The sequence below is a fragment of the Microtus pennsylvanicus genome, chromosome 14 (genome assembly GCF_037038515.1).
Source record: "Microtus pennsylvanicus isolate mMicPen1 chromosome 14, mMicPen1.hap1, whole genome shotgun sequence".
NCBI classification, from domain to species: Eukaryota; Metazoa; Chordata; class Mammalia; order Rodentia; family Cricetidae; genus Microtus; species Microtus pennsylvanicus.
This window is the reverse complement of record NC_134592.1, coordinates 71,731,394-71,740,640: the sequence shown is the minus strand read 5'-3', so window position 1 is coordinate 71,740,640 and position 9,247 is coordinate 71,731,394. Positions and strand designations below refer to the sequence as shown.

Here is a 9,247-nt window from a genome sequence, read left to right as displayed (position 1 = left end):
ATCATAGATTTGGTGGATGTTGGGGCAGATCAACTCATAGTCTTGGTTCTGGGCCTGTGTGGGAGCTGGGTTGGTCAGCCTGCCAGCTCTCCCTCATCACCACTACCAGGGAGAGCTCTCCAGCACTGCGGGGCTAGATCACCCAATGCCGTGGGCAGCAGGGGTGAGGTCAGGTCTCCTGTTCTCACCCCACCCACACAACCCGGACCAGCTCTACTGTGCTGCCCAGGCGGGGTGCAGGGCCCACTCTCCCAACTGCAACTGGTAGTGTGGGTCCCCAGCCCCATCGGCCATGGCTCAGTCCCAGGGTGCAGAGGATCTGGGGAGCAGGGTCTCCATGAGTATTGTGGTTGTGAATGCCGCAGGGGACTGTCAGAGAACAGCTCGTTCATTGAATAGCTTTCTCCTCCTATTTATTCTCTGCCTGGCATCCTCACCTATCCTCACCTTTTGTTATTGGCTGTTCAGCTTCTTATTAGACCAGTCAGGTGTTTGGGGTAGGCAAAGTAATATAACTTTACAGCGGTAACAAATGCAACATAAAAGAATGCAGCAATCTTTGCATCATTAAACAAATTTTCCATAGCATAAACGAATGTAACATATATTAAGTCAATATTTCACAACACCTAGGTTGTCCTCTGACAGAATACATACATACATACATGCATACATACACACATGCATACATGCATACACGCATGCATGCAAGCATACATACACGCATACATACATACCCGCATACATACATGCATGCATGCGTACATACATGCATGCGTACATACATGCATGCATACATGTGTTTTAATAAGAGAAAGACTAGGGTGCTAGAAGAAATAGCTAAGAGGATAAAATATTTGCTGCTTAAGTATGAGAAGCCGAGTTTCAATTCCCAGTGCTCACATAAATGCCCCGCACCCAATTGTAATCCCGGCCCTCAGGATGCAGTGGCAGGGGATGCTCGGATAAATTTGAATAGTTACACCGCATCATGCACTCCAGATTCAGCTGAAAGGCTCTGCAATGATGAATAAGGCGGGTGATCAACCAAGGAAGACTCTCAACTAAGCCTTGGGCCTTCGTGACAAGCCCACATGTGTGCAACCATGTGCAAATCTTTAAATCTGTGCAAATGTGTGAACATCACACGCATGAACACATGCCAAGGAAAGTTTAAGTAGGCAGACAGGAAGAGCAAGGCTGAATAGGGCTCTAGTTCAGCGATGTAGAATGCGCATGCGCCACGTGAGAGGCTCTGGATCCAATCCCCAGCCCGGAGTCTTTTCCTCCTATGGCTTATGATTCTGCCATGTGCTGTTTCCTTCTTTCAGACATCCCCATCATGAGGATGCTGTCTAGCCGGAATGCTCTGTAGACACGGGAAGGCTTGCTTGAATTAGCACCACGCCATTTGAATTTTTAGCATCTAAAACAGTAAACTAAATTGCGGAGTTTGGTTTATAAAAGACTCAGCTTCAGGTGTTGCCCACAGTGGTAGAAAATGAACTAACGTGCTAAAGTGTGGAAGATCGTCAGGCACAGGAGACGCTGTACTTCGAGCAAATGGTTGTTAACAGAGAGAGATTAATAGACCCCTTAAAAAGTTAGAAATCACAGTACTCTACTTCTACATTTCGACAGATGAGCCCAGAATAAAGAAGAAATTGTTGGAACTAAAAAGATGAACGGGTGGGTGAGAATTGCAGTTCTCAGTATATGTACAGTTTACATATATAAATATACCCTTGTTGCTATTTTGTAATATCCAGAATCACACAATATTAGAGTGAGAAGAACCCGTTGCCATCACGTAATATAGCATCTGAATTTGCATGGGGGATAACTGGAGACTGAGGAGGGTGGGTGACAGATGAGGTTTCCCAGCACACTAAAGAGGACAGTGTGGAGATGCGAGCTGAGTCTTCCAACGCTTCGTGTCAGGAATCTCATGTGGCACTGTGGGCTGGGACTATTGAAAACCTTACAACAGCCTCCAGAAGCAGACATTATTGTTAGCCCATTTTACATATGGGATCATTAAAACTGAGAAAGATTTCAAGTTATGCATGCTTGCACAGCTTACATGAGGGTACATGCAGTCTGCCTGCGCGTTGCTCATTTGGGACGGTCACTTCACACTGCAATCTCACTAGTCAAAGTGACGGATGCCACAGGTGGACCTGGAGCACTGGGGACAGCCTGGGTTCGAGTCTACAGCATCCTAGCTTTGAGATCCTGGGAAAAAGACTTCCTGCCCCCATGCCTGACATTTCCTTTCTTGTGTACTGCCTTATCGTCAGTATTAGAATATTCAATCCTTTCCTGTGTTTTGCTTATCGTCAGTATTCAAAGACTCAATCAGCCTTGCTGTTAGGACATGGCTGAGGAGCAGACTCCAGCTCAGAGACACCTTTGCTCAGTTGTCCTAGACACAAACAGGAACATGGGCTTCTGCACTCTGGTGTCCCTGTGCTCTCTCTCTTTGGGTCTCCTATGGCGAGAAGATTTCCTAGAACTTCAAGGAAGCTCTCCTGCTGAGCTGGGTAGACTTCATCACCTCTCCACACCAGTGCTTGCTTGGATATGTCAGTTGCTGCTTCTCCTAGGAGATAAGCAAAGTTTTATAAACTTGAAAATATAAATATCTGAAGATGATTAGGAAAGAGTGCAAGCTGGACATAAAATCTATATTCATTATTAGAAATGCAGAATGACACTTCCGGTCTAGGAATATTAACCCACTTGCTGGTAGGCTTAGCATCTAGACCAGGTTATTGTCAAAGCGACCCAGAACAAACACACCAAAGTCTCTGTGGTTCAAACTGAGGTAGCTTTTCAAAACTCCCCAGAGGAGTTGAATGCACAGCCCAGACTGAGAAGCATTGCTTGAATGCTATTGAGTGAAAAAGAAGTCTATGGTTGCTCTGGAAATCTGTGTTTCAAGAAAGAGTAATGCTCGCTGCACTGAAAATTGCTGGTCTAGAGCGGGTAACACCCCAATAAAATCTCTGAGGTCCATGTGTACAGCTTTGAGTTCTAAACAAGAAAACCCAGCAAGGGAGGTTTTGGGCAGTAAGCACGTGATAATATTTTGAGTTCTATTTCATGAAATTAAAAATAGCTTTTTGGTCGTTCTCCACACTGGCCTATAAATGACATAGTACTTGCGGTAGAAGAAGAGCTTGTATCAACATTTCCCTCTTCTGCTTTGTATGAAAACTGTGTGGAACTCAACCTTTATAATTCCAAAGAGATAGTACCAAAGTCACAGCCATGTGACATGGAGGAGAGCAGTGTTGATTTATGAGACTTCACAGACTTAGAAACAGGCACTAAATATTCATGAAATCCCGACAGTGCTTGCACATTGAGTTATATTTCAGTGATCTGTAACTGGGTTAGAGGAAAAACTAATAAAGTGGGCACATCCAAAGTCACGGAACCTTCGAGGAGGTAAATGTCTCTCATCTTGGTGGTATTGAACTGTTTACTAATTTTTGTTTTGAATTACAGGTACGTTTGATTAGTTGTTAATGGTTGGAGATAATCCGAAGGCTCCCAAAGAAAGGTAAAGAAATATTTAATTGACAAATCAAGTGTGTAAATATGGAAAGGAGGATTTCATGAAATTTTTCTCCACAGGTTTTTTTTTTCAGGTGAGAAGCTGGAGCTGGAGCTGGAGCAATGAATGAATGGCTCAATGGCTAGGAGCACGGGGCGCTGTTCAGAGGACCTGAGTTTGATACCTTGCACCCACGTGGAGGTTCACAACTGTCTGTAACTCCAGTTCCAGCAGATCCAGCCCCTCTTCTGACCTCTGTGAGCTCCTGCACATAGGTACACTCAACCACACAGGTACACATGTCTTTTAATTAAATAAAAAAAGTGATAGAAACAGACTGGAAAGATGGCTCAGTTCCTAATCTTCCAGAAGAGTGAATTCAGTTCCCAGCAAGCTTGAGCAGCCTACAACAGCCTGTACTCCAGTTCTAGGGAATTTAGTGCCCTCTTATGGACTCTGAGGACCCCTGCACTTGTGAGTGCTCACACATGTATGCAGACACATGCTCAGATGCACATGCATACACATGCATGCAAGTGAACACACACATTAGGAAAAAAGAATTTATTTTCAAAAGTGGTAGAGTCTCTAAAGACATAAGGATACATGTGAAAAGGGAATTGAAATTCTGCCATTCAGCAAATGGCAGAATACTGTAATAAAAACAAAGAGTTAAAATGAGACTCTAGACAACACTTTAGATTGAACCATAAGTTCAAGAATCAGTATGGTAGACTAATAATGATCAAAGGAATCTTAGATTTCATTCAGTTATCGTACCAATTTTGGTCCCATTACCATAGCATAATTATCCCAATTTTACTTAGCTAATGACAGTTTACAGACTTCAGATAGGCACCACCCAGACAATCCGCAAGGTAGAAACATTAAAAGCTTATCACTGATGAGATCTGACGGCTCAATTAGGAGCTGTTTATATTTGAAAAGAAATACTATTCAGTCAATCACTAAAAATGTGTTCTTTTCATTCTTCTTGCACTCTGTGTATGTGTGTGTGTGTGAGTGTGTGCTTCTTTTAATATGTAATAAACAGCCATCAGTCTCAAGTAGCTCCAAAACACAGTGGTGATGTTCTTTAGTAGTTACTAATGAATTATCACAATTATAAACTCTCTCTCTCTCTCTCTCTCTCTCTCTCTCTCTCTCTCTCTGTGTGTGTGTGTGTGTGTGTGGGTGTGTGGGTGTGTGTGTGGGTGTGTGTGGGTGGGTGGGTGCCCATTGTTGTGGAGGGAAGCCATATAATTTCAAAAGGCTTTAATTTATTCCAACCTCAAACAAATGCTAGGGAATAATGCACCAACTCAAACGAAACATTTTTACAGTTGCTGAAAGGCAGCCATGATGGTGTGGTGGAGAGATACATGAATGGCTGTTAAGCACAGGCGTGTGAGGTGACACATTCAGTACCTGCTCCTCTGGTCAGGCCCACGGGAGAAGAATTCTTTAGACTCAATAGAAAAAGCAGAGCAGTGAAGCAGATGCAAAGACTTAGAAACAGCATGAAAAGTGAAGGTCTTGATAAAAATAGAGGTCTTTGAAATAGCGGTACTTAGTGTACCAAGAGGGTCACATCATCTGCTCTCCATCTTCACAAGGGTGCACAAGCAAGGAGAGGATTAGACGTCCACAGAGAAACAACATACAAGGGAATTTTCTACGAGGTTCATGTATTTAAAAGAAAATCATCAAAAGGGTCCATGGAGTTTGCTTCCTCAAAAATATTATAAATAAGACATATATTTTCTTGTTCTAGATAGGTCGGTGATATATTGCTGTGAGGAATAATTTACTGTTATAGAATGACATCAGAGGGAGAGCATGCTTATGACTCATCATTTTTCTATACAATATACAAAAATGTAAGCCGTTTACTGTAGTGAGGAGCTGCGGGCTGTGTTCCTGCCACCCATCTCTTGGCCGCCTGGCTAGCTTATGCCCCGAAATAACAACACACAAACTGTATTCTTTTAAACACTGCTTGGCCCATTATTTCTAGCCTCTTACTGGCTAACTTTCACATCTTGCTAACCCATTTCTAATAATCTGTGTAGCACCATGAGGTGTTGTCTTACCAAGAAGATTCTAGCATACATCCATTTTGGGCTGGAGCTTCATCGTGGCTGCTCTGGAGAGGAGAGGCATGGCGTCTGCCTCACTTCCTCCCAGCATTCTGTTCTGTCTACTCCGCCTACCTAATTTTCTGTCCTATCAAGGGCCAAGGCAGTTTCTTTATTAACCAATGAAAGTAATTCCTCCACCAGTTTACGAGATCTGAAAGTGAAATGCTAAAATACTCAAAAGACTTTGTGACTGGTAGTTTAAATTACACTTAACCCTTGACGGGGAAAGGGAACATCTTCTGCTGATTAACCAATAATTTTCCACGTGGTCTCATGAAGACATGCTTTATTAGCTTATTCTGTGGAGAGAGCCTGTTACTATAAAGATGCATTAAGATATCAAAATAGATATAAACATCTCCTGGCCCATAGAAGGAATCCTGTCCACTTGTGGGCCTAGATTCCACACTTAACTGGGAATCTTCTGCAGACACTCATTCATAGAAAGACTATCTTGATCTCACACCACACTGCTCATGGGCTCCTTGTTGCTATTCTTCAGGACGTGTTGTCCTGCCTTCAGTTCTGTAGAGCACAACCCCACGGACTCATTCAACACTTTAGCCTTACTGTGCCTTTTCAGTAGTGAACGGCACAGGGCATCCGCCGGAACAGCTCCCTCTCTCAAGATGGCAACTGAGCACACATTTGCCTGTTCCACCTCCCTGTGATTGGCCTTCAAGAGGAAGACTGTGGGAGGAAAAAGAAAGTCTACAGAGGTTCTTGTGTAGGAGAGGACTTTGATGTTATTTTACAAAACCGTTGACACCTATTGGTGTTCTGTGTACAAAAAACTAGGCTCACGAACAAGCAAGGTGGATGAGTAGGTAAAGGCACTTACTGCCCAGCCTGGCAACGTGAGTTTGATCCCTGAGACCTGCATGGTAGAGGAGAGAAATGGCTCCCACAAACTGTCTGCCCTCCCCACATATGCTGCAGAATGTCTGAGGGCACACACACACACACACACATGCAGACACACACACCACACACAGACACACAAAGACACACACATCACACACACACCACACAGACACACACACCACACAGACATACACACATATGCAGACACACACACCACACACAGACACACACACATGCAGACACACACCACACACAGACACAAAGACACACACACAGGCACACACACACCACACACAGACACACACCACACACAGACACAAAGACACACACATCACATACACACACACCTTGCACAAAATAAATAAGTAAATAAATGTAAATAATTTCCAAATCATGCTTATAAAGTACCTGTGATGTGTACATATAAAGTTTGGAATAGTTTTCCATTTATTTTTACTTACTCATTCTCCAACCCTAACAGATTATTATTAACACAATTATTCATTTCATAAATGAGAAAGTCAGGCCAATGGTGACAATTTGTGAAGAAATGTGCTCATAGTCATCAAATATCAAATGGCCCTGCTGGTCTGGTGTGAGCCTTGGGCATATCCACAGCCCTATCTCACCCCTGTGCAGCTAAATTAAACTTGAAGACCAGAAATCAGCTATGTCTGTACTACTTATACCTAGAAACAGCATTGACCACCATTGTCTAAGTCCCCAACAGATACCACACTCTAAATTAGTGAATGTAAAAGACTGTTTTAAAAATACACAAATTTCAAGACGGAAAATATTAGCTTATGCTCATGAATTCGCTTAAGCACTCACAGACCTGCTCTTTCTCATGTCTACAGAGGGAATAAAGCAGATTGACACTAATAAGCTGTTTCTTGGTTTTCATTGTAGTTTATTTTAAATGAGCGCTCATGAATTGAATTGATAAGGAGGAAATTAACATATAAGAATATGAAGCAGAATGTATTTACACAAAAGTGACTTGGTAAAGCAAACTGCTAAAGTCAACAACAATCGGAAAGTAGCGTTTATTTTAAAGAATTTGCAGGAGGTAGTGTATACAGCGTACATTCATTATATGGTTCAGTATATGCCAATGCAGCCTAGAGCACAACAAAAAAAAGTTTAAATATAACCTCATTTCAAGGTGCTCTCTGTCAGAAAGCTTAGGCTGGAACTTAGAGGTCCTTTTCATTATCATTGAACAAACTTAAAATACCTAATTTTGCTGGTTAGTTTGATGTCCACTTGACACAGCTACAATCACCAGAGGAAGAAGCCTCAGTTGAGGAAATGCCTCTATAAGGTCAGGCTGTAGACAAGCCCATGGGGCATTTTCTTAGTGATTGATGCGGGATGGTCCAGCTTATTGTGGGTGGTGCCATCCCTAGGTTGGTGGTCTTAGGTTCTATAATAAGGTGGGTTGGGCAAACTATGGCAGGCAAGCCAGTAAGCAGCATTCCTCCACAGCTTCTGCATCAGCTCCTGCCCCAGGTTCCTGCCCTGCTAGAGTTTATTGCCCTGACTTCCTTCAATGATGAGCAGAGATTTGTAAGCATAAAGTCAAATAAACCCTTTTCTCCCCCAAGTTGCCTTCAGTCATGGGTGTTTTGTTTTCTTTTTATCATAGCCATAGCAATCCTAAAACATTAATCCTTAACACTAACCCATCACAGTGAGTGCTTTCTTACAGTTTCTCAGACTACTAGTGTCTGTTCAGAAAAGATCATACGGGTTCATCACTTGTAATGTCTTTACTAACTACCAGGACATCCTTACTGCCAATCATCAGCCAAGATGGCTTTTCCCAATGGAAGTCATGGAGGAACAACGCACCAGCTATGATCCCAGGCTGCATTCTTTTCAATGTCACTGTCTGAGTCAGGTAGAGGCTAAGGCCCAGGGGTCTTCCCAAGGTGAGGTGTCTAGAATGGAAAGTTCTAGTCTTTAAATCAAGCTGGAAGAGTTCTCCGTGTGCGGAGCTTTGGTGAGGTGAGAGACCCACCCCACAGTCCTGCAGGAAGTGAGCAGGACAGACGCCCTTGGACCCTTCCTGGTAATTCTGAATCTGGGGACATAACACATCTGGGAGGATTTTGCATTAATCCAACAGCAGCTCCCGTAAAGGTCAGAAGAAAATTCTTTGATTTCAAACAATTTCCTCCAATAAATTCTCTTACTATGACAGTACAGAGTTAAATATAAAAAAAGCACAAAAGGGAAGAGGGGTCACGAACAGAAAGAAAAACAGCTGCATATTAAATCAGATTTAGAATGAAGTAAGAACAAGTTTGAAGACAAGAGTGAAGATCAATGAGCTAGCTCTAAAGCATTCTGCCCAGAAACACTGCAAAGGAACTCACCAAGATGACTTCCCAACGAAAACTGCAGTAACTAACATTTAAAACTCAGGAGGCTGGATTGACTGCACTGCAGCCGCAGCCGACAGACAGTAAGAGGCCAGTGAGGTGGATCAGACGATAAAGGGGCTTCCATGTGAGCTTGGGAACTTGAGTTTGACAGCTGGAACCCATGTAAAGATGGAAGGAGAGTGAACCCACTCCGTGACGTTGTCTTCTGGCCTCTGCTCACCTGTTAGCAAATAAAATGTAAAGATGTGTCATGTGTCATCAGAGTGACAACAGAAGAAAGACTTAGC

At 43.0% G+C, this 9,247-nt stretch overlaps 1 long non-coding RNA gene across 1 annotated transcript; it reads right to left on the bottom strand.

Annotated features, from left to right (window-relative positions):
• Positions 1-800: 800 nt before the first annotated feature.
• LOC142834958 (uncharacterized) lies at positions 801-9,024 on the bottom strand. The gene is made up of 3 exons (XR_012907698.1): positions 8,952-9,024; positions 6,111-6,393; positions 801-2,596 (listed from the first exon to the last, which is right to left on the bottom strand). It is a non-coding gene; the product is annotated as an uncharacterized LOC142834958 (long non-coding RNA).
• Positions 9,025-9,247: the final 223 nt, after the last annotated feature.